We start from the raw sequence: 6,522 nt of genomic DNA on the forward strand, positions 1-6,522 counted from the left end.
CAATCTGGGAGGGGAGCCAGGTCTTGCATCTCCGGCTGGTGGTGCGATCCCTGCCGCTTTGCTCCACAGCACCCTTTCCGCCCTCTTCATCAGTTGACGCTGCAGACAGGGAGAGATAGAACACAGGCATCAGGGCACTGTACAATGGACTGATATACACATGACAGTTGTACATGAGTGGCAGTGTCAAACTTCAGACATGGCATCACACTCCCCAACACACATGCCATTTCTACTCACACACATGAGCAATTCCACAGCAATATTGCATCAGGCAGCAGCATCCATACACATACAACAGCATCAGCATCCGAAGGTGAGCCTGACGTCACATGAAACACGGGGAGTACACGACACATGCACACACACCAACACACTTACATGCATGTGTACATGTCCACCAACTGTCAGAGTGATGAGATCGCCATCCATGTCACATCTGGCATTCAGCCTTCTACATGTCAGTGCCACATGCATCCATGTTGCATCACAGTTGCACACTTGTCAAATACACACACATGCACATGTACACAGTGCAGATACATGCAGCTGGAACCAACATCCATGCCAACGTACATACACAGTAATTCAAACGTTTGCTCCCACATCTGCATTTGGCCTGCATGCTTACCCACACATACACCATCCATGTCTCTCACACATGAGAGGACTTGCATGTGTCAGCCTCATGCCCCTGTACATACACATCCATACATGGCCCTACAGAAACACATGTGCAACCTGCACACTACTGGCACACCACGACACGCACAGCGTCCAACCAGTATGCATGTACACTTACCGCTCGACTCCAGACGGGTCTGCCTCTCAAGGACCTGGATGTGGAGCGCTGGGCTTATGCGTTCCAGGACCCTCATTTGGTGGTCGGACAGGTGGCCCCGGCGCCCCTTGGCATCCGCTGCCTTCAAGAGGCGCCGGGCCTTGTCGAGGGTCCTGGACCTGAAGTCCTCCCAGCGCTTCTTGACATGTTTGATGTCGCGGACTGCCACCCCCTCCTCGTTGATGGCAGTCACGATGTCCATCCAGATCCTGGTCCGTCCTTCATAGTATGCATGCAAAATTCCAAAGAGGGCATCATACTGCCCCAGGACTTGCTCTACCAGGACACCAACTTCCTTGGCACTGAAGCTCTGCCTCTCTGGCTGGGGGTTGCCAGTGGTGCCAGATGGTGTTGTGCCCGACATGGCAACCCCAGAGGCAGGTGTGGGTGGGCAACTGGGTCCTGAGGCTGGGCTGTGGAGCGATGGTATCCCAGTCGGGAGTCTTCAGTTCCAGCAGGGGTGGTCACAGCAACTGCACCCCTGGCTGACGTGCATGCAGCAAATAGCAGGGCACGTGGGCAGCAGGCAGGCAGGCAGCAGCAGATGGCATGTGGGAGTGTGCTTGGGGCTCTTGGGGGCAGTAATTCAGCCTTCAGGCAGGAGCGTGGTCTTCCGTGTGTTGTCACGTGGCCAGCTTGATATGGAGTGATTTGGCACGTGAAAAAATTGCACGTAAGCATGTAATTCGAGGAAAGGCCCTTAGCACGTAAGTGCGTCTGTGACGTTATCCGCGTGGGTGTTTCCCTCGTGACGGGTGCATAGTGAATCAGCACGTGAATACACCGCACATATGCGAATTCATTGGACCAAAGGCCCTTTAGCGCGTAAACGTGTCTGTGACGTGACGCGCAAGGGCGTTTCCCTCAACACAGGTGCATGTTCATTGTACACGTGCAAAAACTGCACGTCCGAGTGTCAGCTCCTGTAATTGGAGGGAAGGGCGGGTACACGCGTAAGTGACGTTGTACGTGTGGGCCGATTGAAAAGGTACGTGTAGCACGCCATTTTCTTGTACGTGCTTTTCGTGGAGAGAGTGGGTGAATTTTGTACTTCTAGTCGGTTCACATGCGATTACTTCACAACGGTTCAAGTTTGTACTCCCTGTTACCTCTGACAGCGTTCAATTCTTGTTTTGGCCTGTTTCCTCAAACAGCGTTCACTTCTTCTTTTGTCCTGTTTCCTCAGACAGCGTAAAATTCTTCTTTTGGCGGGGGTGTTGTCAACACGCACACGCGCTTTTTTTTCACGTTCTTTTTCCAGGCATACGGTGAGTCGCGCACGTATTTACCAACTGTGCTTGCCCCGTGTGTCACGTACCCCTTCAGAGGTCAGTGTAGGCTGCGTGTATTACGCGTACGCTTATTTTTGTGTTTCTGGGTGCCACAGCGTAGTGCGGGTTCATTTTTCCACGCATGTGGTCTACCCTACTATCTAGTACCCTATCCCTTTCACCCCCAATTGCCTAGGACAATTGTTTACTGCTACTCCCATATGCACAACAACATCAGTACCATGGTTGGGAGGCGACCAAGCGGTAAGGGAGGCAAAGGTGGCCGACCTCCAAAAGGTGGGCATGGTGGGCGTGGTAGGGGGCGTGGCCAGGATTTGCAGGGTGCCCCTAGACCCCCGTGTGTGGAGGACCAATCAGGGACACCCATGCCCCCCCCCATGGTTGTGGGAAACGTAGCCAACACCATCCCAGCTCAGCCCTTGTTGGACCAGCCCATTTTGGCACCAGAACCGGCACAGGATGACTCCCAGGCTGACTTCCAGGTCAGCAAGTCTAAGCCACATGTGGCGGTGCAAGTTGCTGTCACCAGGCCACATGGATCTGGGGCAGCAATGTCATCTGCTGCCCCAAGTAGGCGGGTGGGGAGGCTGCAGGGGCGGCTGCAGCTCTATCCACTCCAGCTCTGAGTCTCCCAGCCGGGACAGTGACGGTCCAGGTCCATCAAACCGACGTTGGCCCTGCCAACATCACCCTGCAGCCAATGCCTGCACCAAGACCTATGGTCATTGTGCATTCGCACACTCCTAGTACCCAGTCCACCGGTGCTTCTGCCCCTACTGACCAGAGCGGCGTAAGCCACTCAGGATCCGCACCACCTTTGAAAGAGAAGAAGAAGGGTGCTCTGGCAGTACAGGCTGAGACCCCAGACACGGCTACACACTCTGGCACGTCAAGGAAACCTAGCTTTAATGACGCCGGACTTGATGCACTTGTGGCCTATGTGTCAGCACATAGCCGCGAAATGGTGGTGACTGCAGGGTGCAAGACCACATCTGGTCAACGTAAGGCACACTGGCAGACCATCGCCGACATAATTAGTGCCCTTGGATTTGTGAGGTGCACAGCTGATGATTGCTACAAGCGGTGGAATGACCTGAAACGCAGAGCAAAGAACAAGCTGGCCTCAAATCATGCCTCTACTCTGGTGACTGGCGGTGGGTCTCCACCACAGGACAACCAACTCAGTGAACATGAGTCTGTTGCTGGAACCTTCGTCACAGAGGAACAGATCCAAAGCGTGGGAGACCGACCAGATTACAACGTATTGTCCGGTGAGTGCCCATGCATGTGTAATCCATGTGTATGTTGTTTGGGTGACGGGTTCTGATTGAGTGCCTGGTGATGGTGTGTACTTCTCAGTGGTATGGGTCACCCATGTGCTACCTCCAAAACATTCACCGGCCTTGAATTTGGGTATGACAGTATCCCTTCTGCCTAGAGTAGCCAATTAGCGCAACATTACTGAAGTTGCCATTGAATTGTCATCTTGCAACAACATTGTTCAGATTTTTTCAGGGTTCATTCAGGCTGATTGTTTCAATTCTCCAATGTTTGCAACACATTTATCAGCCCTAATGCCACATATGTGACATGCTTCTGTCATTGATTACACCCCTTATTAGGCCACATTTGTTACCTTGTCACGTGAATGATTAGACCATTCAGGCTGATTGAGTATTGGCCTGCTCACATTGATTTTTGGTGCCTGTTTGAATTTGGTACATGATAGTTGTTTCCTGTCATGTTAAAGTGACCAACCATTGATGTGTACATCTGCCTACAATCACTGTATTATTTTACATTGGATGTGTAGCAGTGTGTGGCACATGCACATTTTGGCACACTATTTAGCATTTTTCATCTCATCATGTCCATCTCACATGGATGGGTGACAGTACTCATTCACTGACATATCGTTGTACTAGTCAAATGTGCCATGGCTATGCTACATGCCCTCTGTGTGCTGGCATGTGTCATGTATGTGTATTGGACATGCCACTCACAGGCTGATGTGTGATGCCAGTGCTACCCACCATGCAGCAAATGTGTTGCTTTTCCATCTTGGTGTCCTCAGTGTCTGCTTTTTAACTCCCCTTCAAACTCATTGACAGTGCATGCATGCCAGGGTGGTAGTCTTGTGGAACATGTGTACATCATGTACTGGATCTCTGGCTTGTCAGGCCTATGTGTGTGCTATGGTGCTCGTGCCTGTTTCCATTTGTTGTCTTTCATGTTTTTGTAGGTGATGACGCACTTGATGCTGGTGAGGTTGAGGAGATGGTGCAGACCCAGGAGGAATCTCAGCCACGACCTGGCACCAGTGGAGGACGTGGTGTGGTGGTGGGTGAAAACCCTTTCGTACTGCAGACCATACTGTCCAGGGGTGTCTCTGGGTGCACCTCCCCAGACCTCTATTCAGGTGCTGAATCGGATGATGAGACTTATGTGCTGTCGCAGGTGAGGGCTTCTGGCAGGGATTCTGTTCTGTCCAACCCACCTGCACGAGGGGTAGAACCCTCTATAGGGATGTCAGTGTTGGAAGGTCCGCCTTTGGCGGTTATGGATGCAGGGTCACACTCCACAACATCTGATCCTGTTCCTGGGCCAGCGGATCAGAGGGGAATGCAGTCTTGCAGCCTCAGGCAGTGCCAGCACAACAAGGTGCAGATCGCCTTGCCCCGAACAGGTGTGGTGCCCGCCGACGCGATGGCCGTGCACCACCAGGCAATACTGTATGGGAAAACTCAATGTACGGTATAGCAGCCCAACAGGGAGCATCGGTTGAAATGATGGCTCAGGCAATGGAGAGGGTGGCCACTTCCATTCTCCCCTCTGAAAGGCAGATGGAGCAACAACAGCAGGCAACAGAGTCCATTTGCCAATCACACAGGGAAGACATGTTGGCGTCCAACAGGGACCGACGGGCGGCACTGGAGACTCTGCGCGAAGCCATGTCAATAGAGTCACAGGGCCACAGGGAAGCCCTGAGGGTGGAACTCCATAACCTCAGGGAGACTTCGGTTGAACTTGAGGCTTCCCGAAATGTTAGGGCAGAACAGCAGCTGGAGCTGCTCACATGTTCGTTCTCAGCTGAGCTGCAGGCAACCCGTGAGGAGATCCGGGCATCACGCGAGGCCATGCATGCAGAAATGCAGGCAACCCGTGAGGTGCTGCATGGGGATCTCTGCACGATCATCCTCCAAAATCAGACCTTCCACACCCGCATGCTTGCTGCCATGGAGGACCATACTAGGGCTTTGCGTGGGCTGCCTCCCATAGCACCACCACCTCCTGATGCAGCAGCAGAGGGTGATGAGAGCGACAGCAGTTCTCCCACAATGGCATAGCCGTGCAGGCCATGAGCCCATGGAGGTATTTTTTTTTCCGCAACATCCACGCAGTTGGGTGTTGGTGTGCACCCTGTCCTCGAACCTCCTGGGTGGCCTCCTCCCTGGTCCCCCACATGGCCATTTTTGATTTTTTTTAAACACATTTTTTTTTTTACAGTGTGTTGCCTTGTGAGGCTCCCGTGGGCATCCACTGTGTATTCCGGCTGGGCACATGCAGGCTTGTCCTGTGTTTGGGTTAGATGCTTGGGTTCCTGACACACACACCCCTCCTGCTTCCCGTTTCCATGGGCTCGCAAAGGGTGTGACCAAGTGACAGTGACTTACACAGTGACATTGGACTCCCATGAGCTGTGTGGGCAGTCTGTAGTCAATACTGTGTGGACATCCCTAGTGGGTATTGTTGTTGTATTGAACACTGCATGGTGTATTGATATGTGCGTGTGCATCCATGTCTTCATCCTTATTCGCAGGTCCCTTCTTCATGTCTTCACATGGACGTCTCCTTTGCAGATGCAGTTCATGTTGTATGCAGTACACTGACACATTTGCGTGACAGCAACACTCTGCAGTTGGAAGGAGTCGATGTGCTGGCTTATTCAGGTTGTAAGACTTGCACTACTTTGACTTTGTACTGTCATATTTTTGTAATGTTTCATGCTTTGTTGCTGTATTGTGTTGCTGGTAAGTATTTGGTCATGTGTGCTGTTTGTTATTGATTACTGGGAGCATAGTGTCTGTGGCCTGTTTCCTTTAGGGACAGTGCACTTTGTGACACTTGTGTCAGGTGTTGTGCATTCCTTTGTTTGCTTTCACATTGCATGACATGCCATGGTGTGTTGGGTGGCCGAGATGGGGAGGGGTTGGGTGACATGGCGCTATTTTCATGTAGTATTTTGCAAGTGGGTAGTCAGTCATGCAGCATAAATGTGTGTCTTGTAGTGACACAGCATTGGTTGTCTTTCAGTAGGTAGGGATGCACACAATGTAACACTTCCAGGTGACCAATCTCAGGCTGGTATGGTTGTGACAGTTGACTGTC

This window comes from Ambystoma mexicanum, chromosome 10, assembly GCF_040938575.1.
Source record: "Ambystoma mexicanum isolate Mex_15411 chromosome 10, UKY_AmexF1_1, whole genome shotgun sequence".
In the NCBI taxonomy this organism is placed as follows: Eukaryota; Metazoa; Chordata; class Amphibia; order Caudata; family Ambystomatidae; genus Ambystoma; species Ambystoma mexicanum.